Source organism: Bidens hawaiensis, unplaced genomic scaffold (assembly GCF_021521415.1).
Source record: "Bidens hawaiensis isolate Kalapana, Puna unplaced genomic scaffold, B.hawaiensis_p1.1 tig00020029_1, whole genome shotgun sequence".
In the NCBI taxonomy this organism is placed as follows: domain Eukaryota; kingdom Viridiplantae; phylum Streptophyta; class Magnoliopsida; order Asterales; family Asteraceae; genus Bidens; species Bidens hawaiensis.
In genome coordinates, this window is record NW_027493044.1 from 408,803 (window position 1) to 435,657 (window position 26,855).

At 34.7% G+C, this 26,855-nt stretch overlaps 1 pseudogene; it reads left to right on the forward strand.

Annotated features, from left to right (window-relative positions):
- Window positions 1-4,755: 4,755 nt before the first annotated feature.
- LOC143559736 (putative receptor protein kinase ZmPK1) lies at window positions 4,756-7,177 on the forward strand (annotated as a pseudogene).
- The last annotated feature ends 19,678 nt before the right edge of the window (window positions 7,178-26,855 follow it).

The window sequence follows — 26,855 nt, forward strand, 5'->3', positions numbered from 1 at the left end:
TAAACCCAGAAATTTATCCATCTTTATCTCATATTCACCAATTATCATAAAACTCAATGTAACTAAATCCAAACCAACCCATCTTCACCAATTAATTAAACCTAGAAATCAAACATAGCATATACACAAGCGCATAATCCAAATCTAATTATGCAAATAATTATAACAAAACTAAAAAATAAAAACAAAGAACAATTATATAAACCCAAAAATCTGAACCACCGTTTTCGATCACCACCACCACCGTCTTTCCCCTATCAAATGTAAGCTATTTTCACCTCCTTCTCCAACCAAAAACCCTAGAAACTGACACAATTTCATATCAAAAATTCGAGATTGACAAACACATATTTCAAAGGAAACTTTAGGGCTTTGATTCGGATAATAAAAACAACCAAAATGATATAAAAATTACCTCGAACGGTGCTCAAATTGACTATGAGAGACCTCACCGAAAATAAAGTAGAAGACAATGCTAAAACTAAACCCTTGATATTATCAGAAGGTATTCTCCTGTAAGCATCCTTCTAGTTGTGTGACATCATCCCATATCAGAATCAAGAAAACCCCATTCTAAACTATCCATTGTTTCCTTTATCTTTGCCGAATCCTAGTTGGTTGCCAAAAAATTGATTTTTTGCCGGAATACATTGAGCACGGAGGCAGAACCCCATATTTTTGCTGGAAAACATCTGTAACACCGTCGTTACCCTAACATCACTCTTCAATAGAACTGGTGGTTAGGACTAACGAGTGTATCGAATTCGAGACACGAGTTTTGCACCAAATTAGCAATTAAATTAAAATCAGAGAGATGCAGCTATAAATCTATGATGATGTTGAAAAATTATTAGAGGTGATGATGGCGATTAACCATCAGTGGTAATGGTGACGGTGATGTGGTCCGGGAATGAGGGTGACGGTGTACGGTAGGGCTGTCATAACATGTCGAACACGACACGAGAAGACACGATGACCTGTTGTTCTAAACACGAACACGACACGATAACTAATCGTGTCATTTTTTCCAAACACGAACACGAACCTGTTTAGTATCAGGTTAACTTGTTAAGACCTGCTAAGGGACCTGTTAAAAGACACAATGAATAATACATGTGTAACGAAACCAAAAATTTCAAAACGAGCAAAAAAGTCTTAATTAATAGATAATTCATAACATATTTGAAACAAAAAACCACAAATCCATAACATACTAGAAACAAAAGACGAAAAATACATAACATACTTGAAATAAAAAACCATAGATGCAAATCATAACATCCATAAAAATATAATATCGGGTTCTGACGGGCATTAGTGAAATATTGTTTGCAAGTATGACTTTAGGTTTAAGACTTTAAGAGTGAATATATATTTATTTTTTTAAAATAAAAATCTACACATGTTACTAACATGTTAACATGTCTTTAACCTGTTAGGACGCGATTTTAAACATGTCTTAAACAGGTTGACCTGTTTAAGACACGAAACTTGTTAAGCTCAAGCCCAAACTTGTTAAAATCAGTGTCCTGTTGTGTCGTGTTAGCAGGTCCGTGTCATAAATTGATAGCCCTATTGTACGGGGATGTGGTGGTGACGATGGTGACGGTGACGGGGATGTGGTGGTCAGTGTCGGGGAAGGAGGCTGAGGGTTAGGTTTGGTATAAGACTTCATTATCTTTATTTTCAAATTAGGGGTTCAATGGAGAAAGATAGAAATCAACTGCCTTTGAAGATAATAATATATGGTGCTCCTACTTTTGATGATAATATAATAACCAAACCCTTATTATTATTATTATTATTATTATTGTTATTTATCTAAATACTAAATTACCCTTGCTATTGAACAGTTAACTAATGACATGTAGCATAAAATTCCTGCCCAAAAAATACGATGGCACATATCTCTTAATTTGAGAATGTGACCTGTATAATGTCCCCGTCCATCAGTAGCTCCCACGTTGCAATATAGAGTTCAACTCCCAAGGAAAAAACAAGAAAACATTCTCCTTTCCTTAATCGGCGCTAAATCTAAAGATATTCCTGTTTTTTCTTTTAATCAAACCAAGCGCGAAAAAACAAAAAACGGTGACTAACCTCGGTTTTCCAAGAACAGATTTCTAGTGATATAAAGAGCTTTGTCAGCAACTTTGTTTTCGACCCCAAAACCCTAATTGCGATATTCCAATTTTCAGACAGACAAACAAGATAAATGAACCATTGTAAATTGTCTTTCGTGTAGAGAACAATGTGTTCAACAAAGTGGAACAAAACACGATAATCACATGTATAGAAAATATAAATAACGAACGACACTAAAATTTTACGTGATTCGGTCCTAGCAGGGCGACCTACATCCACGGGTTGCAAATAAATTATTTCATTGATAAGGTTCAAATATCACAATTACATAACAGGATATAAATAGAAACAAAACTAGGGTTAACAGCTTAATGAACAACAAACAAATATAGACCCAAGCCCTTATCCTTATCACCCGTTTGAGCCCAAACCCAAAACTAGCTCAAAGCCTTCATAAATTCTGAAAAAGTGTGCCACCCGTCATTAGGTTTTTCAGCTTCACTTTCGTGTCATTTTTCCTTTTTATTAAAAAAGTATTTAATAAATATTGAAAACTTGAGGTGTATGTAAATAGTTTTATTATTACCATTACCAAAGCATCAATGATTTTCTCCAGTATCATGATTCATGGCTGAAACATTTGCCAAACGTCTCGGACCCCCGGATAACAATTTCATTCTTGGGAATGTCAACATCACTGAACTTTTAAATACACATTACAATAACAAAAGTGTTAAGAAAAGAGTTGTCATATGCCTGAAGCTGCTAAAAACAGTTCATTCAACTCGTATTAGAATTACATAGCCGCACTACTAACTTGCTTTCAAACATTAGTGATCCAAAAAGTTGTACTGAAATACAAAATGCATTAGCCACAACCGCGCTTTATAAAAAGCTACAATATTGATCTGCAGAGCATTAAAATTCCATATTGTTATAAACTGCATAAGTTATCCATTTAATAGAAAAAAAAAATTGGTCACATCCACAAAAGAGGAACTGCAAGCCTGCAAGCATGTTACCCGATAATTCATTAGTGGGCTATTTTTCTGCGTATGTTTATTTCCTATTATCGAGTCAGTACGCTAAAACAATTTGGTTATGTTTGGATTGTGTTTTGGCTTATTTAGGTTTCATTTGTTTATGGTTCGGTTGTAGTCCAATTGGTTAAATGAGCGCTTTGGCCCCTAGGCGAATAACAAACAGTATGCGTCTTGAAGTTGTGTTCCTGGAAGTTAGAATTGTTAGTTAGGCATATCTATATATAACTGTTTTAAACAGTTAAAAGATAACCGTCCACTAAACCATCGTGAATGTTAGTTTCGTTTGTATTTGGGTCGATCGAAGCCAGGGGCGGATTCAGTATTGAGCCAGGGGGAGCGTAGGCATCCCCTCAAATTCATATTTTCTTCTATAAACTTCTAATATATTATGTTCATAGATGCTAACTGCCCCATTCGTGTTTATTGTAGTGCCCCAAACACAACTTTCCATGCCAACTTTTCAAACGCAAGTTTAGTTTTTCTTTCACAAAATAACAATTAAGCTTAGATTGTTTAACTGTCTAACCACTTCATCAATTAGTTATTAATATAGTGATATATTTTGTTAGTTTCATCGGACCCATTAAAAAAATTAGACCAAAATATGATAGTATTCAGAATATCATTGCTTTTTTATAATTATACACTATTTAACTTTAATTTTTTTTATTTGTACATAAGAGCTTTGTGTCGAGACAATTATGCAAAGGTTTTTTTATCAATTGTAATATGTATTTTGTTTATTGCGTTTTGGGGGAAATTTATTGCTTACATTTCTATACGTGGTTTATTTAATGTAATTTCGTTTGACCCGACCCATTTTGGTTTGACACGTTTTAGTTTGACTTGACCCATTCTAGGTTGACCGTTTTTTGCACCCAACAAAATTTTCTGGATCCGCCATTGATCGAAGCAAGTATGTACAATCACATTCAGTTTGTTATTTAATCGAGTTTGTTTCAATCTGTTACTTTGTTCATACTTGCAATAATACTCTTTGTACCACTACCACTACTCACCCTAAACCTCAGAAGCAGAAATAACGATTAACCTCTTATCACAAACAATGATTCGTAAAACGTGTTCACAAGTTGTACAATATATATATATATATATATATATATATATATATATATATATTACTTACAAACTTGTACCACTTTAACAATTATGTTAGAAGATTAATTTTTCACACCAAGGAAAAGAAAACTAAAACCATGGGTATTAGTTAAATGGGAAAGTAGATGTAAGAATTAGTATTCCGAAAAAGATCACCTTTGATTGAGGAGATGAGGACTATTCTAAAGACAACATTTGAGCTTGACTTGACTTAGACTGTATGTGTACACGGTTAGCAACTAGTAGACCGCATAGACTTCAAGTCAATGGAGGAACCACACATTGTCATTGTCATAATTATGAGCATATAAATATATACATACAACTTTATTAACAAGTTGAGTATATATATACATCAATTGGCATCCAGCATCATATTAAAATATTAGCAAGTTGCAAGATAAATCCATGGGAAGACTTAGCATGATGCTAAATAACCAGAAACAAAAACCAATAAAAAATTGCATTATACTTATATACCTAGGACATTTTTATTATAAATACACCCACTGAGAAGATGTTCATTCATCCATATTTCATCATGCATTTTCCCTTGATAATATTTCTCTTACCTTTAGTTATATTCTCTTATTTGATACATGCTGGTACTCTTTCTTATTCACAAAGTGTTTTAGCCCAAGGCTCATCACTCTTGGTTGAAAAGAAAGATCACTTGGTTTCACCAAATCGCCTTTTCACAGCCGGTTTTCACCAGATTGGCCAGAATGCTTATTGCTTCGTGATATGGTTCACGCAGCCAATGGCGGATGGAAAGGTCACACTTGTTTGGATGGCAAATCGAGATGAACCTGTCAATGGAAAACAATCCAAGTTTTCTTTGTGGAAATCTGGAAATCTTGTTCTACGGGATGCTGGGCGAAGATTGTGGACATCCAACGCTAAATCTGATGAGCAAGTGCAATTGAAGCTCCTAGATTCGGGTAACCTTGTTCTTACACCAATAGACAGCAAGTCATATATTTGGCAAAGCTTTAGTTCTCCAACTGACACCATACTCCCAAACCAACCTTTTACTAAGGATACAACTCTTACATCTTCAAGAAGTTTGACAAACTTTTCTTTCGGATTTTATAGTCTTTATTTTGATAATGACTTGTAATCAAACTTCTTTACAACAGTGACGAAGTAACCAGTGTGTATTGGCCTAGGCCTTGGCTAGTTTCATGGGAAGCAGGAAGAAGAACTTACAACAATAGTAGAATTGCTATGCTCGATTCCAAAGGCCATTTCGCATCCACAGACGATTTGATTTTTGACACCAGCGACTACGGTGAAACCCTTCCAAGAAGACTGACACTTGATGTTGATGGTAATATTAGAATTTACACACTTGACAAAAGAAGGTGGATTGTTACATGGCAAGCACTTTCAACAACTTGTGCAATTCATGGGATTTGTGGTCCAAACAGCCTTTGTACTTACAGTCCCGTATCGGGAAGGACATGTGCATGTATGCAGGGGTACAAGGCGAAGAACCACTCGGATTCCTCGTTCGGGTGTGAGCCTACATTTAATTTTACTAAACCTCCTGAAAACTATGACTTCATAAAGCTCCCTTTTGTTGAATTTTATGGATTTGATTCTGGATATTCAGAAAGATCCACTTTCAATGAATGCCAGAAGACCTGTTTGGATGACTCCAACTGTAAGGCTTTCCAATTCAACTTTAATCAAGGATCCGGCTTCTTTGTCTGCTATGTTAAGACTTTGTTGTACAATGGCTTCTACAAGGGTACCCCTTTCAACACTTATCTTAAGCTACCTAAAACTAATGTTCATATAATGAAAAGGTTGCTAACCGATCCAAATTGGAGTGCTCGACTTCTGTAATAGAGCTAAAACGACCATATGATAAAAATAGTGCCAATGGGACCCTCAAGTTCATGCTGTGGTTCAGCAGCATCCTCAGCGGTATTGAAGTCTTGTGCTTTCTATTCTTTTACTATATCACCAAAGCACCCGCAAGCACAACCACCCAAACCTATCTTGCAATTGCTACCGGATTCAAAAGATTCACATACGATGAGATAGTGAAAGCGTCTCGTAAATTTAGTGAGGAGATTGGGAGAGGTGGTGGTGGCATCGTGTACAAAGGAAAACTACCTGACAATCGAGTGGTGGCGATTAAGGTACTCCATGACGCGATCCAGGGAGAGGCTGAATTTCTAGCAGAGATGAGCACCATTGGAAGAATAAACCATATGAACTTAATAGAAACTTATGGTTATTGTGCTGAGGGGAAGCATAGGATCTTGGTGTATGAGTACATGGAAAATGGCTCATTGGCTCACAATTTGTTAGGTGGTAGCAAACTTGGTTGGCGGAAGAGGTTTGAGATTGCAATAGGCCTAGCTAAAGGGCTAGCTTATTTACATGAAGAATGCTTGGAGTGGGTTTTGCATTGTGATGTTAAACCACATAACATATTGTTGGACGTTGATTATAACCCAAAGGTGGCTGACTTTGGCTTGTCAAAGCTATTCCATCAAGATGTAAGAGAAGATTCCGCTTTCTCACGGATAAGAGGGACTAGAGGATATATGGCTCCGGAATGGGTGTTTAATCTCCCGATTACTTCGAAAGTGGATGTGTATAGCTATGGGATGGTGGTGCTTGAGATGATAACTGGACGGAGTCCCTCATATGATCAAAGAGTTGATTATGATGAAACGATGGAGCAAAAAGGACTCGTAGACTGGGTGAGGGTAAAGGTCCACGAGGCCCGTGAAAATTTGGCAGAGACACACATCATGGAGATATTGGATCCTATGATAAAAGAAGAAATTGAAATTTCTCAAATGAAAAATCTTTTGAGAGTGGCTCTACAATGTGTTGAGGAAGACAAAGACGCGAGGCCAACCATGAGCGAGGTTGTGAAGATTCTTCTCCACTCAGACAAAGACTATTAGCTAGAATCGTTGTTGAGTTGAGATGGGTCTATTTTTTCATAGCATCAAGTATGCTAACAATATACTTGAGAAACATCAGAAAACATTTGGTAAGATCACTTTCAAATTTAGCTTATTTTGTTGCTTCCATAGCTTTTTGTAGGATATATTGAAAGAGAAAATATTCGATGGAATAAACACAGTTTGTTGAGCATTTCAATTTACTATTACTACTATTTAACACAAGTGTTCAGGATAACAAATGAAACCGGTTAACCTTCGATCACCGAATGAAAAACTTGAATTTAATAGAGACCAATACCAACTATTTAAATTTATTATTGTTAGTGATTATTAAGATGTTTACAAGATTGATACAAACACTCACGAACAAACTCGGTAAAATCTCTCTCGTATCTAAAAGTTAAAGAAATAGATTAAAATCAAGACTCGTAAGTTCAATCATGAATAAATATTCGAAGATTGAATCCATATGAAGAACATCAAACAAAGAAACATAAAAGACACAATTTAGAGAAAACTCTTTTTATTGTTATTATTTTAAAAATAACTAAACACCCAATTATATTTATTAAAGCATACATGGTAATGATCTGGTATTCGCAAAGAAACTAAACTTGGAAGCAAGAAAAACTAAATAACACCCTAATTTGAGGTGTTTTAAAGGTAATGAAATAGACTAAGTAATAGATAGGGATGACAATACTAAAACCATACCTGATTATTAAAGTCCGTCCCAAATTCATCGGGTATTTATCAGGTTTTACCCGTTGGGTTTCGGGTTTTCTTTCGAGTTTTGACAAAATACCCGTCGGGTATACCTACCCGAAACACGTTTGCATCAGGTTTAAACAATATATAACAAATCGGTTACAAACAAATGAATAAATGATTACCATGAATGTCTCAAATAAATGCTACGCACAAGTTCAATAAATACATCCAAAAACAATTTACATGTGAAGATTCACAGAATATTTGGGTCCACGGTATTATATAAGTGGTGGACAATTTAAACTAACAAGGGATGCAGTTTTGTTGTTGACCAGATTGACTTATTTATTGCCTGAGTTTAGTGGATGTATCATGTATTATGTATGGTATGTCGGGCATATAATCAGGTAAATATGTTAATATTATCGGATAATCGAGGATATTACAAATCTTAAACGCATTTAAAACCTACGAAAAATTTCAAAACTAATCTCAAACTCCTAATTGTGTCGGGTTTCGGGTTTCCATCGGGTTCAGGTTTCACTTGTTGGATTTTATGGACCGGTTCGGTAAAGTCAACGCGACTGACCGAGTTTTGACCCGTTAGAGTTACACCTTGGGTAACGAACGTGAAACCCGCATAAGTTAGTTAACCTGGTATGACATTAATTAACGATATATTATAGACCGGGCTTTTGAAAACAAGAGATGGGCTTGGTGGCCCGTATTAGTTTAACTAGTTTATTTAAATAAACTAGTTAACCTATGATTAGTTTTAAGAAAAACCCTAGCCAACATATTACATTCCATCTCTTCCAAGAACTCCACACCACCACCGCCGCCGGCCTCCTCTGCCGCCACCGCCCTACCTAGCTGTCACTGTCATGAACACCACACCACCACCGCCGTGCCCCTGCTATTGCCGCGGCTACTGTTCACCAGCCACCTCCACCACGCTGCCGCTACCTAGTGTACCGCTACCGCCGGATCTCGTTTATTACCTAGCGTTGTTCGTTTGCCCTTGGTGTCTCGGCCGGTTATTTATTAACCGAAGTAAAATTATATATATATATATATATATATATATATATATATTGTCAGTTTACATTTATATATATTCAATTGGTTTTAGTTGTAACTGTACTCGTATGTTTTGTAACCGAATCCTGTCGGGTTTAGTTTTGGTGCTGATTACTCGTTTACATTTGCTGCGCATTTATTAATTAATTGGATTAATTATTATTTGTCACATTTATTAAACTGGTTTTAATAAATAACATTTTGATTGATCACCACTAGGAGTGTTCATCGAATCGGATAACAGGTTATTCGCTTTATTCGGTTCGGATTGTTCGGATTTGAAAATTTTGAAACCCTATCCGAAATCCGATCCGAATTAGGGGCATTCCTATCCGATCCGAATTGAATTCGGATGGATTCGGATAATCCGAATAATCCGTATAACATATATACAAACTTAAGTTTTATTAAATAAACATACAAAACTAGAAAATAAAAATAAAACACTACAAGAACAAGGAATTTAAGTAGTGTTAGAGAGTATAACAACCACATTTTTGTCTATGGTGTGTTATGTTGATTGAAAGAATAAAGAAATTATGGTTATAAAGTTATTGTAAATGTTAATGGACTTGGCTAAATACACTAATGACATGTTATATATTCGGCTTATTCGGATATCCGAATAATCCGAACTATCCGGAATTTTTTGAAATCGATATCCGAATCCGATCCGAATCCGAATTAGTTATTCGGATATTCGGATCGATCCGATCCGAATAAGAATTCGGATCGGATTATTCGGGTTTTTGTTTCGGTTCGGATTTCGGTTTTTTTCGGATCTCGGATTTCTTAAACACCCCTAATCACCACTGAAACCCAACATCATTGTCATCCCTACTAGTAGATTATTTCATTCAATTAACCAATCAGACATCATTTTTCATTTTTTCACAATAGCTTATTTCATTTTACCTTTCATTAATGCATAACAAACATTACCTAAATCTATTTTCTTCGTCATGATGCTTATATTAAAAGATGGAAGTAGTACAATTTATTATTTCTTAGTAATTTCTACATATTTATTTCTTTTAATTGCTTGTGACGTCGTAACAATAGATAATTCGAGGTTGTGATTAAAAGATTTAAGATTTGGTGAAAATAGTATATTAAAATACAAATAAATAAATTTTTGGGAAATTATATATATATATATTCTAATAAAGTAAAGTAACTGTGAACACGTGTCAGTTTGTGGTTAAGCCTCATAATTTTTTCTCTCAAAACTAATAATTCTGTCATAAATCAATAATTATTCATTTTTCTTTACACTCCATTTAAATTATATATATATATAACATTATTAAATTATTTACTTTCCTTTTTATATAACTCTATTTTATTATATATAATATACATTTTTATAAAAATAAATATTCTTATAATTTATAAATATATGCTTTAAATCTATCTATTTATTTTTTAGTTAATTTTACTAAACTATATATATGTTAAATGTAATAATATATACCATTTACTTTCATATATAATAAAGTTTATCATAGTCAGTTTCTCGGTCTTTTTAATCAGTGATTGTTCAGGTTTTTTGTGGGACTTAAATTTGATTGTTATGGGTCAAAAGTTGATAAATAAATTGTGTGGTACAAATTAATTACATTTAACTCAAAATTTGTTGCAGGTCAAAAATGGGTCATATGAGTATTTTTAAAAGTCGAGAATGCAAGTAGATTTATCATCAAATTTGTTACGGGTTCAAAGTTTTGACTTGAAAATGTCAAAAAAATGAAAGTTAGAATTTTTTTACGTGATTTGGGTTTCAAATTTGTTTTTAATGACATTTTTCGAAATAATGAAAAAATTCGGGATTTAGCTAATTGACTATTTTTCCCACAACTATTAAAATTTAAGAAAAGACGGCGAACACTTGCGACATGCTACCTCCAGACCTATCAATGCTTCTAACTTTTATTAAATTTGAAACATTTGCGTCAGCATTGATTTTCCTTTAATAATGATTAAAATGTAGTGTGTGAAACATGTTATAAAAAATTATGCTCAAGTGAAACAAAACATTAACAAAATTGAACATGTTAACGTGTTATTTTTATGTGTTGTCATTATGGCAAAGTCGAGAAGCCCCCTCAAAATTATAAAAATCATTTTCATATTGTAGCTTAGAACTATTATTGTATGAAAAGTGTTTTTTGAAATTCGTTCATAATCAAAATTCTCTCAATAATATATATATATATATATATATATATATATATATATATATATGTGTGTGTGTGTGTGTGTATGTGTGATACTGAGAATCAAATTTCCAATAGATGGGCTGTTCTCAGGTATGTTTTTGTGTGACATTCGCAACAAAATCAAATATGCCTTAGTATCTGTTTATCGAATAAGCGATTAATTGCTTATTGCGTATCAAACAAACGAATAACTAATCAGGTCTGGTTATAACCCAGATGTCTCGGGGGGGGGGGGGGGGGGCATCTATAAGTGATAGGCGTTTAATATAAGTTAGTATATTAATATTATTGCCTTAGTATGATAGTAAACCAGTTAAATGAAAACATACTCGTTTAACTACCCGCTATGGATTTAAACGCGAAAGATAGTTCCGAAACAAGCATTGTATCATCCGTTAAGCCGAAAAAGATCTACCAAACACTTGTTGGGGATGTTTTAAGTGATCTGTGAAAATATTTTCAATTTTTACAAAAAAAATAATATGTTTTTCTAAATTTACAAAAAAAATGGCCGAACAGCACTCGTTTTCGCACTGTTTTTCGTACCCGTTATATTTTTCGTGTCAAAAACCAAACCATAAATAAATTTGGACTCGGAGTTTCAAGTCCGAGCACGTAAATCGAGAAAAGTTGGTCAAATGGGCCCAAAAGGGGGCCCAACAAGTCTAACTCGCCAAAGTGGACTAAAAGAAAAAAAAACCCTTTTTATTCATGTTTCATATTTAAACAATTAATCAAGATATTTTATGAAGAATCCAGATTTTTTTCATCTCTCCCCTACTTTTCCTTCACCTCCATAACAAAACCTTAAGGACCTGTACTTAGCTTGTATAGAAGCACGAGAACCCGGAAATTGGATTAAGAGAGCGAAAACGGGCTTAAACCGCAAAGGGACTAATAGATAGCAAGGGAAACGAACCCCGAGCTGACCTCGCACTGAGTGCCTACAAAACCGTGAGTTTCATGACCCCACCCTTTAAACTGTTTTATGAACTTTTGGGGTGAAAAGCATGTTTATATGCATTATCTATCTGAAAACGGTTCAGAACGTAAAATACCTGAACCTTCATATATGAAAAGTCCCTACAAACATAATGATAAACTACGTGCTGATGAAAGGTGATTATTATCGTGATTGATATATTAAATGGAAATACTACGAATGCCAAAACATAATGAAATCATACGTGACAACCTGTTTATACAAATACGCTATATAATGCTAAACACAACAGGTTGGGGAAATAGCGTGGTCTATGATAACGATAGGGATAACATGGTCTGTAATGGCCATGGGGATAACGTGGTTTGTGATGATCATGGGACTATAGTGGGCAGAAGGGGAGCCACAGTAGTAATAAACCAAAGTTGAGTATGGCCTATGAGCCAAGTTCTGCTGCAACTTATAAACTAAAGTTTAGTATGGCCTATGAGCCAAGTTATGCTGCAACTTATAAACTAAAGTTTAGTATGGCCTATGAGCCAAGTTCTGCTGCAACTTATAAACTAAAGTTGAGTATGGCCTATGAGCCAAGTTCTACTGCAACTTATAAACCAAAGTTGAGTATGGCCTATGAGCCAACTTCTGCTGCAACTTATTAAATGAACTAACTTGATTATGACATGAGTGTCAAGAAAATATTGTGATTATATATATTGTGGGCTGAAAGGGGGGCACGGAGATTGGTGATACATGATAAATACTACATTTTTGTATACATATATAAGTATATAAGAATATATATATATATATATATCTGTGTATACACATTATGTGAATAGATGTAGGGAATACTGTGTGTAGAAAATACTAATTATTTGTGTATATACTGTGTAATGTTGAAGTTTACGTGGAACTATAGTGGGCGGAAGGGGGCCATAGTAGTTGAATTTAAGGGGAACCGTTGTGGGCGGAAAGGGGGCCACAATGGTTGATATTACGCGGAAAACGAAGGCACGTATTACGAACGAACAGTCATGATTTTATCGTAATTTCAAATTTTATTATAAACTTATACACACACACACACACACACACACACATATATATACATGTGTGTGTGTGTGTGCATACAAAGATATAGATATACATATATAAATGAAATTACATTTTCTGACATATGCACGTACCTACAAGCTATGACTGTGTGGTACGCAAAACTGATTTCGTTAAAACTTATGAAACCCGCCAACTATTTGTAGTTGACCTATTTTTACGTGCATTTCAGGTATTTAGAAACGTGGAGTAAAGTGCTTATGTGCTATCTGTTTGAGTTGTGATCGATGCTATGTAATCTGGTACAAGCATTCAAGTTAAAAGTGAAGCAGTACACAGACTAGTTTTTATTGTGACACCTAGTTTGTAAAAGAAGTTAGAACAATGCAATCTATTGTAAATTAGTTAGTAATGTATCTTTATGAACAATGTATTTGATACTAGTTGTATCTGTTACATTACCATTTTATGCTTCCGCAAACCGCTTAACGGGGTGTGACAGAAGTTGGTATCAGAGCCATTGGTTATAAAGGATTAGGTTATCCCTTAGGATTCCTATAATATAACCGTAGGCTCGATTATCACTGGGAAAGTTAATAATGAGTAACGATGGGTACTGATGGATGCTAGGATAAACTCATAGGGCAATTGAGTTATTATGGTCCGGAACGTAATAACAGACTTGCTTGTACAAGGGAATTCGGGAAGAAGACACGGAACATACTGATAGGTAAAAATGTCAACATACGTGCTTATCTGAAACGAGGTATAGGGATACGTGTACATACAGTACTACCGATATTATGGAATCTTATCGAAACTAACATTATATTCGGTTATGATCAATACTAATCCCTATATTAATTAAAATTATATTTTACCAAAATTAATATTATATTTTATTACAATTAATATTATATCTATACATAACAAATAAATTATTTTATTTTATTTTTTCCCTAATTAAAAATATCCTCTATCTGATTAAAGCTATCGGAAAATGCAATTTTATGACTAACTGTTACACCAAAGGATATCGAGATCGGGTAGCCTTATGAAAAATAAGGAACCGGTGTTTCCTATAAACGAGAATACGATAACGATTAACCGAGTCCAAACTAAATCTGGTGATATGACGGGACCAATAAGGGGCTTAATACGCAAGGCCGGGAAAGAACCGTGGGAGGCGTGTCCTACAGACAATGATTTCAAGAAAATATATATATACATATAATACCTCTCAGCCTGGGTCTAACCTTTATTTCATATACTCGTTTCTTTGACACTAAACTAAACTATTTTCTGGTCATCCTTTCATTTCTGTTGTTTGAAAAACAAACACCATCCCTGGGGAAAATATTTAGTGATGAATCCAACTAATTGAATTATAAATATAATAACTACTTCATTGAGTCCCTAATTCTATAAACAGACCGTGACTACCAATACATATAATGTATTACTGATATTTCAAAAAGAAATATTAATAATAATAATAATTTCCTTTACATATCAACAGTACAACTAATTCTGATGAACCTCCTTAACTAGCAAACTTTTCGAATCATCTATGTTCGAGAACCTTTAACCTCTCCTATATTTCGCTATTTCCATCGATTACTATAAAAGGAAAACCCCATAATCATGAAATGATGGCGTGCCCCGACTGGAATGGAACCTACTTACCTCCAATTAGTAAACTACTACTTTTACTAAGCCGGACATGCCTACGAATACTGAATGACCTGGCGAAAGAATATATTCTATGATTATAGTTAACAAACATTCAGAAGTCAGGTGGAATATATACGTGCATTCCATTATAACGTACTGATTAAACTCGTAACGAGCAAATATCTACTTACGGGAGAGGCCAAAAAAAAAAACAACTTCTCAATAATGGGATCGTACCGGAACAATTGTCTTATAATTTGTGAACTGTTTATAATTGTTATAACGCGTACTTGGATAAATAAAGATGGTACGGTATTGTCGTCTATAGCTTCTGATACTCCATACAAGCAAATGGTGGTGCGCTATGCTAATATGGAGGACGATTTGGGCATTTTTAATACAGGCATTGACCCCTATTGGGTTAAAATTTCTTGTCATGAGATGGCAACTTTCAATATATATGCAAACTTGGCCTTCGTTAGGCTAACTTCATATACTATCCTTAGTATACAGACTCGAGAACAAATCCGTGTGATACATACGTGTTAATTGAAATACCTGATTGCTTGTTAATGTGATTTCTTTGTGATTAGTTACGTAAGTGAATTTTGTTAATTGTGGGATAATTGGTTATTGTTATAGAATGGCCCCGAAGAAAGTAAACACGTTGTCTGAGGCAGATGTAGCCGAGATGATCGCTCGGCGACTACAAACAGTACTTCCAACTATAGCAGCACAATTCGCTGCCGGTGTTAATACAACTACGAATACAAATCAAGTACCGAACACTAATGCGGCCGTAAATACTAATCCCCCGATAAATACTAATACAACTACAAATACTTCCCCGATAAATACTAACACTATCACAACTAATACTCCCTCGTTGAATACTAATGCTACTCTCAATTATGATAATCCCCCACCAAACTTGAACAATAGTCGTAACAACCAAAATCCCCCGCAACACGGATACCATCTTAAGCACTTCAAGATGTGTAAACCTATGGATTTTAGTGGTACTGAAGGACCAATTGACTGATAAAGTGGATTGAAAGGACTGAATCCATCATTAATATCACCAGTTGTCCACCAGAATGTATTGTCAAATTTGTTACCTCTACTTTTGTGGACCACACGCTTATGTGCTGGAATACAGTTGTGAAAATTTGAGGACAAGAAGTAACCAATCGTATGTCTTGGGAAGAACTTAAAGATCTTATGTTAAAACACTTTTTCCCGATAAACGAAATTCAGAAATTAGAACAAGAACTTTGGAACCTAGAAATGAGGGGTGTAGATCATCTGGAATATACCCACCGATTTAACGAACTGACTCGTCTAGTTCCATGGTTATATACCCCATAACCCAAACGTATTGAATTCAATATTTGGGGTTTATCCCCCGAAGTCAGGAGTTTGGTTAATTCAACTAGCCCCATGACTTTAAAAAATGTCGTGTTACAAGCCGACATTGTAACTTCTGATTTTGTTAGAAGTGGTACGCTGAGAACGCCTAGAGAATCGTCTGGTACAAAACGAACCGAGTATGAGGCAAAGGTACAAGGAAGACAACAGAATAAACGTGTGCGCCTGCAATAAAAAATTACGCTATGATCAGTTCCGATGTGAAGCAAGATAAGTATAACGGGCCTTTGCCTAGATGTCGAAAATGTGGTTATCATCATGTTGGTGAATGTTGGACCAATGTGTGTCACAAATGTGGGAAGGTGGGACACTATGCTCGAAATTGTAGAACCTTTATGAATACTATAAATCCACCAACCCAACTCCAGGACTCGCAACTACCCCAACCTAAACCAACACGACAAAAACCAGTCTACCAAAACCAACCCATACTAAACCATTATGCCTGTTATGAGTGAGGTAGTGTGAAGCACATCAAGAAAGACTGCCCTAGATTGAACCCAATTGCGATGGAAAGACAAAGGCAAGGACCGGCATCGACGTCCAACTCGACTAGGGGCCACGTATTGTGAATAAACCGGATAAAACAAATGTAGTAACAGGTATGTTCTTAGTAATGCCTAATATACTTTAGTTTATTTATTACGGGCATTGATAGACGTTTCGTTCCTACAAATTATTACCTTGGAAAATATACCGGCTAGTAAAATAACAATTCTACATACTATAGAAACCACCAAAAGTAAAACTATAAATACTAACCATACTATTCGAAAAAACTGCCCTCTTAACCTAAACAACTAGCTATTCCCTATCAATGCACTCCTGGTGGAAGTGAGGAGTCGTTATGTAATAGTTAGTATGGACTAATTAATTAAGTTCAAAATGGAAGTTATATATAAAGAGAGAACTATTATAGTACCTCTTCTAGATAAAGATTGATCCAATACTCGGAACAAAACCTAGTACTCTAATGTCTTTCGTATACCCGTCTTAAATTGTATATTATAACAGTTAGAGAAAAGATTCATGTAGACCCTAGTGGGATAAGCACCCTTCCAGCATTATAAAAAAAATTATTGTTCTCCTAATTCAAAAAGGACCGAGATTATAACTGGAAGTGAAACAAAGTAATAGCATATACCCCCCCCAATGACTAAACACGGAAGAGAAGAACTACACTATCCGTAACCGAAAATATGGAACGATTGTTTTATACCCGAGGTCTGTGGGCATTACTTGTATACTACTAACAGGACGAGTTACACAACCGTAAAGACCTACGAGTTATAAGTAATCAAAACAAGTTAAATAAAAGGCAATGAAGATTGGGTGGAATTGTTAAACAATCATAACGGTGAAAACCGAAGAAATACCTTACTACAAGAACTGAAACTTGAACTTCAAGCATTTATAGCCTTAATGACCGGGTTTTGAACAGGAAAAGTCAGTCAGATGCTCTACTACTACTACTACTACTACTACTACTACCAAGTATTAGTGCAAGATGTAAATATGTAAAGGAAATTATGGATGAACTAGTATGAGAAAGATCAGGGTCACATGTGTTGTAAACACACACACTATATTAAGTTAAGGCGGAATATCAAAAACTTTCGGGAACTTTACAACAACTTGAAATACCCAATGGAGGGGAAACAAAGTACAATGAACTTCTTAACACACATTTCCAGAACATCCCAAGAACACGATGCAATTCGAATAATAATACACCGGTTGATTCAATCCACACACACATTCCCTTTCGGTCGTTACACTCACCTTATGTTAACAAAATCGGATTCCGACGTAGTGTGCTTACTTTAGCTATTTCTGGTCGAGAAAGCCATTCCATCTTTTATCTTTGGTGATTTGAGTATGAAACTTTAGATCCCGAATCGACCTGAGCACAGGCTGTTGTTCTCTAACAAACAATCAAATCAAATAAACTATTCAAACATAGAGGAAAGTGAGACTGGTAATTTCAATCCTCGTACATTATCAGTTATCGTAATATCATACAAGTGGCTATATACTACATTATACAAGCAAGAATATAACTCGCCATCTTATTCAATTGAAAATTGGTGACCCCCAACATACAAAATCTTAATCAAATTCGGAAACCATAGATAAAACTCGTAATATTAAAAACAAACTGAAAACCATTTGAGGCTAACCAGAGGACTATACCGATGTTTGTGAGAAGATGATGATTCTTGAAAGGTGTTAGTTGAGTTAATGAAACAGACGAGTTAACTTGAAAATACATGGAACTGAACAAAATTACCTCAAAGGTTAATCCCGTAACATATTAAACAAACTTATCTCATTCCTGATATTTTATATATATCGAATCAGAATGGGTGCCTTACTGACAGGGCAGAATTAATAACATTTGAAAAATTTTATATACTAAACTCTGTAATGAAACTCGTGAAAATGTTGAACAGGGAAAATCAAACAGTTATGACTCAACAAAATTTCATTGAATAAAATTTGGTGGAATTCACAACGGGGAATCAAACGCATTCGGGAACCAAAAGAACAAATTCTGATACAAATATTTATAACTTTTCCCTAAGGGATGTAATTAGTATATCGAATTTCGGGGACGAAAAATTACTTAACTGGGGGAGAATGTGACATTCGCAACAAAATCAAATATGCCTTAGTATCCATTTATCGTATAAGCAATTAACTGCTTATTGCGTATCAAACAAATGAATAACTAATCGGGTCTGGTTATGACCCAGATGTCTCGGGGGGGCCATCTATAAGTGATAGGCGTTTAATATAAGCCATTATATTAATATTATGGCCTTAGTATGATAGTAAACCAGTTGAATGAAAACATGCTCGTTTAACTACCCGCTATGGATTTAAACGCGAAAGATAGTTCCAAAACAAGCATTGTATCATTCGTTAAGCCGAAAAATATCTACCAAACACTTGTTGGGGATGTTTTAAGTGATCTGTGAAAATAATTTCAATTTTTACAAACAAATAGTATGTTTTTCTAAATTTACAAAAAAATGGCCGAAAAGCACTCGTTTTCTCACTATTTGTCGTACCCGTTATATTTTTCGCGCAAAAAACCGAACCCGAAATAAATTTGGACTCGGCATTTCACGACCGGGCACGTAAATCGAGAAAAGTGGGCCAAATGGGCCCAAAAGGGGGCCCAACAAGTCCAGCCCGCCAAAGTGGACTAAAAGAAAAAAAAACCCTTTTTATTAACGTTTCATATTTAAACAATTAATCAAGATATTTTATGAAGAATCCAGATTTTTTTTCATATCTCCCTTACATTTCCTTCACCTCCATAACAAAACCCTAAGGACCTGTAGTTAGCTTGTATAGAAGCACGAGAACCCGAAAATTGGATTAAGAGAGAGGAAAACGGGCGAAAACCGCAAAGGGACTAAGAGATAGAAAGAGAAATGAACCCCGAGCTGACCTCGCACTGAGTGCCTACAAAACCGTGAGTTTCATGACCCCACCCTTTAAACTGTTTTACGAACTTCTGGGAGTGAAAAGCATGTTTATATGCATTATCTATCTGGAAACGGTTTAGAACGTAAAATACCTAAACCTTCATATATGAAAAGTCCCTACAAACATAATGATAAACTACGTGCTGATGAAAGGTGATTATTATCGTGATTGATATATTAAATGGAAATACTACGAATACCAAAACATAATGAAATCATACATGACAACCTGTTTATACAAATACACTATATAATGCTAAACACAACAGGTTAGGGAAATAGCGTGGTCTATGATAACCATGAGGATAACGTGGTCTGTGATAATCATGGGACTATAGTGGGCAGAAGGGGAGCCGCAATAGTAATTAAACCAAAGTTGAGTATGGCCTATGAGCCAAGTTATGTTGCAACTTATAAACTAAAGTTGAGTATGGCCTATGAGCCAAGTTCTGCTTCAACTTATAAACTGAAGTTGAGTATGACCTATGAGCCAAGTTCTGCTGCAACTTATAAACCAAAGTTGAGAATGACCTATGAGCCAAGTTCTACTGCAACTTATTAAATGAACTAACTTGATTATGACATGAGTGTTAAGAAAATATTGTGATTATATATATTGTGGGCGGAAAGGGGGCCACGGTGATTGGTGATACATGATAAATACTACATTTGTGTATATATATATCTGTGTATACACATTATGTGAATAGATGTAGGGAATACTGTGTGTAGAAAATACTAATTATTTGTGTATATACTTTGTAATGTTTAAGTTTACCTGGAACTATTGTGGGCGGAAGGGGGCCATAGTGGTTGAATTTATGGGGAACCGTTATGGGCGGAAGGGGGGCCACAATGGTTGATATTATTGGGAAAACAAAGGCACGTATTACGAACGAACAGTCACGATTTTATCGTAATTTCAAATTTTATTATAAACTTATACACATATATATGTGCATACAAAGATACAGATATACATATATAAATGTAATTACATTTTCTGACATACGCGCGTACCTACAAACTATGACTGTGTGATACGCAGAACTGATTTCGTTAAAACTTATAAAACTCACCAAGTATTTGTAGTTAACTTATTTTAACGTGCTTTTCAGGTATTTAGGAACGTGGAGTAAAGTGCTTATGTGCTATCTGTTTGAGTTGTGATCGATGCTATGTAATCTGGTACAAGCATTCAAGTTAAAAGTGAAGCAGTAGATGGGCTAGTTTTTGATTGTGACACCTAGGTTATAAAAGAAGTTAGAACAATGTAATCTATTGTAAATTAGTTAGTAATGTATCTTTATGAACAATGTATTTGATACCAGTTGTATCTGTTACATTACCGTTTTACGCTTCCACAAACCGCTTAACGGAGTGTGACATTTTGCACCTGCTTTACTATTATTATTATTATTATTATTATTTATTAAGTTTATTTTAAAAAATCATTTTTTGATATATATATAATCAATTTTTATACACATAATATAGATATAAGTATAGATGTAATCATTTTTTTCATATACAGTATGTACTTATTTACTTTATTTATAACTTTATTATTTGGATCATCTCGTGTGTTATACGGGATCTAAAACTAGTGTGTGTGTGTGTGTGAAATATCATAAGATTACTGATATTTATAACAAAATACATGAATATGAATTCTAAAAATTGCTAAGCATTAGTTAAAAAAAGATATTCAATCTTTTTTATTACATAAGTAAGAATTATGTGTTATTTTTTAAGTCTAAATCAGCCCGAGTTGACGGACTAGATCCACTTATAACTGAGATAGACCATATTTGATTGATTCCGAGTAACTAAACGGCGTTAAAGAAAGTTGCATCGACATGATACTGTGTAATGATTGCCCGAAAAATATAGGACTTTCTAGATCTACTTTTACAACAATGCCTCAAGCTTTATGTCCTCCTGGATTTATATAGGTAAAGAATTATTGATATGTTTTTAAATACAATTCTTTTAGGTCCAATTTCAAACCTAAGCCGAACTCTGACCCAAGTCACTTCTAAAGCTACTATTATTGGGTCGTGTCCATCATAGTATACTTATGAGGCTATGATAAGCTAAATTAAACTGAATCAGAGTTGAGCAAATCACATCATCATCAAGTACTCAAAAGCTCAAATTGATGACTTCAAATAACTTCATAATATATTAGCTTCATTTCTTCAAATCCTTAATTATTCCTTCAATGGTATGCACGAAAAGAAGTAGAACATGCAAAAAAACCATACTTGCATTCTTAAAAACAAAGTGGCGCACGGAAGCGAATCAACACACAAACTATTAAAAGTAACATATTCTTCAATCTTCTCCTCAATTACATTTGTCCATCTTGACATATATTTTGTTCTCTTTTGTAGCTCCTTTCTTTATATATTCTTTTTTCTTTGTATTTAAAGACATGACATTCTGTTTGTAATATGAATCAAGAATTAATAAAATATTCGAAGGGTTCACACCATCAAATTTATGATGGCATCAGAGCAGTTCTAATCAAAAGGCAAAACCCAATCGGCAGCCGTATATCTCAATTTCCAATGGGAGGCTTGACCGAAGACCAATACCAAATGCCTTTGAACCATCTTCCATGGAAACGGGAAACACATGGTACAAAAGGTTAGGTCATGCTTCCAATGAAAAGCTTACTAGTATTTATTTCCTTAAAAGTATTTCTCTCAATGAAATGTGTGACCCTTGTTCTAAGGCAAAACACACTAGACTTCCTTACCAAGTTAGTGTTACTAACACATATGAATGTTTTGATCTATTGCATTACGATGTATGGGGATAGTACCGCACTCCCTCATTCTCTGGGGCAATGTCACACCCCGTTAAGTGATTTGCAGAAGCGTAAAACGGAAATGCAACAGATACAACTGGTATCAAATACATTGTTCATAAAGAAACATTACTAACTAATTTACAATATATTACATTGTTCTAATATCTTTTACAAACTACGTGATACATTCAAAACTAACTCTTCAATTACTTTACTTCTAAATGCTTACAGTATCAATCACAATCCAAACACGTAACACATAAGCAATCTACTCCACCTTTCTGATTACCTGAAAAGCATGTTAAAAACAGGTCAACTACGAATAGTTGGTGAGTTTCATAAGTTTTAACGAAATCAGTTCTGCGTACCACACAGTCGTAGTTTGCATGTACGCATGTATATAAAAATTTTATTTACGTTTGTATATATGTACAGCTGTGTCTCTGGGTGTACATATGCATGCATGTAAGATTATAATATAAGTTCGAAATTACGATAAAATCATGATTGTTTGTTCGTATTACGTGTTTCCAATTTCCATGTTTAATCAACCACTGTGGACCCCCTTCCTCCCACAACGGTTCAACATAAATTCAACCACTGTGTCCCCCATTCCGCCCACAACAGTTTCGCGTAAAATCCAACATTACACAATATATACACAAATAATTAGTATTTTCTATACCACATTATTTCCTACGCCTATTCACATAGCATGTATATGGACATACACATGTATATATAATTATGCACATATATTGTATTTATCACGTATCACCAAACACTGTGGCCCCCCTTCCGCCCACAATATTCTCGTGGCCTCCATTGCCCACGATATTCTCATGGTCTTCACAGACCACGTTATTCCCCATGGCTGTGACAGACCACGTTGTTCCCCATGGCTATTACAGACCACGTTGTTCACCCATGGCCGTTATAGACCATGTTCTTCACCCATGGCCGTTACAGACCACGTTGTTCCCCATGGCCGTTACAGACCACGTTATTCGTCCATGGCCATTACAGACTACGTTATTCATCAATGGACGTTACAGACCAGGTTATTCACCCATGGCCATTACAGACCACGTTATTTTTAACAGTACACAGCATATTTGTATATCGTGTTGTCACATGTAATTTCATTTTAATTTTGGTATTTGTACCATATTCACATAATTTGTCATTCAAGAATACTATTCACCATTCGGATGTAATCAATCGTTATATTTGTAGGGACTTTTTTTGTATGTAAACGTTCAGGCAATTCATAACCTGAACCGTTTCCAGGTAGATAACGTATATAAATATGCTTTCACCCCCAAAAAGTTCGTAAGCAGTTTGAAAAGAGGGGTCATGAAACTCACAGTTTTGTAGGCACTCAATGCGAGATCAGCCCGGGGTCCGTTTCCCTTGCTATCACTTAGTCCCTATAGTTAATATTATAATAATATTAATATTTTAATATTATTATAATCTTTATACTAAGTTTGGCTGTATAGCCAGTCTGGGTGTGGCTGTAACACCCAGAAAGTGTCAGTAGGTTTAGACTGTGATGTTGTTCAATGTCTGATGTTTAAAATCGAACTTGGCTCAGTTTCCCCATTTCACCAGCTAGGCCAAGTTACTCGTTTATGCGTTTGGAAAACAGCTATGGGGAAGTAAACTTGGGTAAACGTGTTAGTTGATAAAATAATTAAGTTATAAAGATAGATCACGTATTAGGGGTCTGGATTCGCTACGGGGCTCGTTTCCGTTTATTCAGTTTGATTTGGAGAAAAACGCGCACAATCTATCCAAATTGTCCAGATTTATCACAAAAATATCGTTTTTACATAATTAATTTGAAAATATGCTTTTTGATCACTCTTGATGTTCTGATATTCTAACAAATTCGTTAATCGTGAACTTCCGGTTTTTGTCAGAATTAAACTTGTTTAATCTTCAAATTAGCACAATTAATTATCCGTTAATCATTAGGTCGTGAAAATTTAGAAACTTATCAAATAAAATATTCATATTTTTATAAAAATATTTTTGGAATTATTTACTGATTTATAAATTTATAAAAATTCATTTTGTATGCTATATTTAGACCGAAAATCATCCGTTTATATCAAATGATTTCTGAAATATCCGCCAAAATTCCTGAGTGACCAAAACACTTTCCAAAATAACCTGTAGCAATTTAAGAATCTAACAATCTTGCCAAATATCATTTTTGAGTATAAAACGGCTATGAAAATCCGAATAAACACAAATGCACCAAACATACCTAGGGTTTTCCAAATGACCCCAAATTTTATATGTCATCATAATATATCAAATCTAAGTTCCCCACAAATTTTCATAATTTTTCAAGAATTTTAACTATTTTTTCCAAATAAACGCACTAATTCGGTAATAAATTCGCCAAATATTCTTGAATGGTCGAAAAATTACCAAATTTGAACAGGGACTCAATGATATGGTTCCTGATGTCTCTGAAAAATTTTATAACCTAACAATATACACATCATAATCGAATCCTAAACAGCCCGTATCGGACATTTCGGCAATACCTTTGCAGTTTTCGCCCGTTTTCACTTTCTTAATCCAATTTCCGGATTCTCATGCTTCTATTTTAGCTAATTACAGGTCCTATATCAAAAACCAAGCATGTATCATCAAGAGACCAGCCATGAAAGTTAGGGTTTCGGTTAGGGTTCTAAACCAAACTTTTGAACCGTAAAAAACGTCGTTTAAACCCTTTAATCCATGTTTATGGCCAAAAAAGAGTATGATTCTGATTCCTAACCATGTGTATGATCAAAACATGTTTTTGGACTAGTTTTAGGATTTTTGCATGGTTAAGAATGATATTTGGCAATCAAACTATGTTTATATGGAATTAAACATACTTAAACATGTTAAAATGGATAAAAATCGTGTAACTACCTTGAGTTTTGATATAATAATGAAAGAGCAGCAAATTTCTGGTTCTTAAACTTCTGAAGTGTTGAAAAAAATGTCAAAAGCTTCCTTAGAAATAAAGTAACAAAAAAAATTTAATATGTTACTAGGGTGGCGGCCGTAAATTGGGTTGGGCCCCCTTTGGGCCCATGTTGGCCCATTTGTCTCGATTCTTGTGCCCGTACGTGAAATTCCGAGTCCAAATTTATTTCAGGTTCGGTTTTTGGCACGAAAAATATACCGGGTACGACAAACAGTGCGAAAACGAGTGTTTTTTGGCTACTTTATTGTAAATTTATAAAAAACATACTATTTGTTGGTAAAAATAGAAAATACTTTCACGGATCACTTAAAACATTCCCAACAAGTGTTTGGTAAATCTTTTTCGGCTAAACGGATGAGACAATGCTTGTTTCGGAACTATCTTTCGCGTTTAAATCCATAGCGGGTAGTTAAACGAGCATGTTTTCGTTTAACTAGTTTGCTATCATACTAAGGCCTTAATATCAATATGTTGGCTTATAATAGACATATATCACTTATAGATGTCCCCTCGGGATATCTGGGTCATAACCAGACCCGTTCGGTTAATCGTTTGCTCGCTACGCAATAAGCGGTTATATCGCTTATTCGATAAACGAATACTGAGGCATATTCGATTTTGTCGCGAATGTCATAGGCAAATTATTTCTTAACCATCGTAGATGATTATAGTAGAGCCATGTGATTATTTCTTCTAAAATTTAAACATGAAGCTAATAAATGTTTAAATTATTTTCACAAAATGGTAATGACACAATTTGGTAAACCAATTAAGAAAATTAGATGCGACAATAGGGGCAAATTCACATCTAACGAAATGATACTCTTTTATAAGGAACAAGGAATTTTACTAGAAACAACTTGCCCACATACCCCTCAACAAAATGGCGTTGTGGAACGAAAACATTAGCACTTGCTAGAAGTTGCTCGAGCTTTGCGTTTCCAAGCAAATGCACCAAAAAGGTTTTGGGGTGAATGTGTCTTAGCAACAACATACATCATTAACCGATTACCTTCCATGGTCATTGGTAACAAAACACCCTATGAATTGCTATTTAATCAAAAACCCGATTATGATTTTATGAAAGTTTTCGGGTGCTTAGCATACTATAGGACACTAATACAAAGGGAGACAAATTTGAAATGATAGGGAGACCCAAAGTGTTTTTAAGGTATCCACAAGGAACAAAAGGATATAAAATCCTTGACATTGAAATGGGTAAAATCATGATCTCCAGAGATGTTAAATTCCATGAAG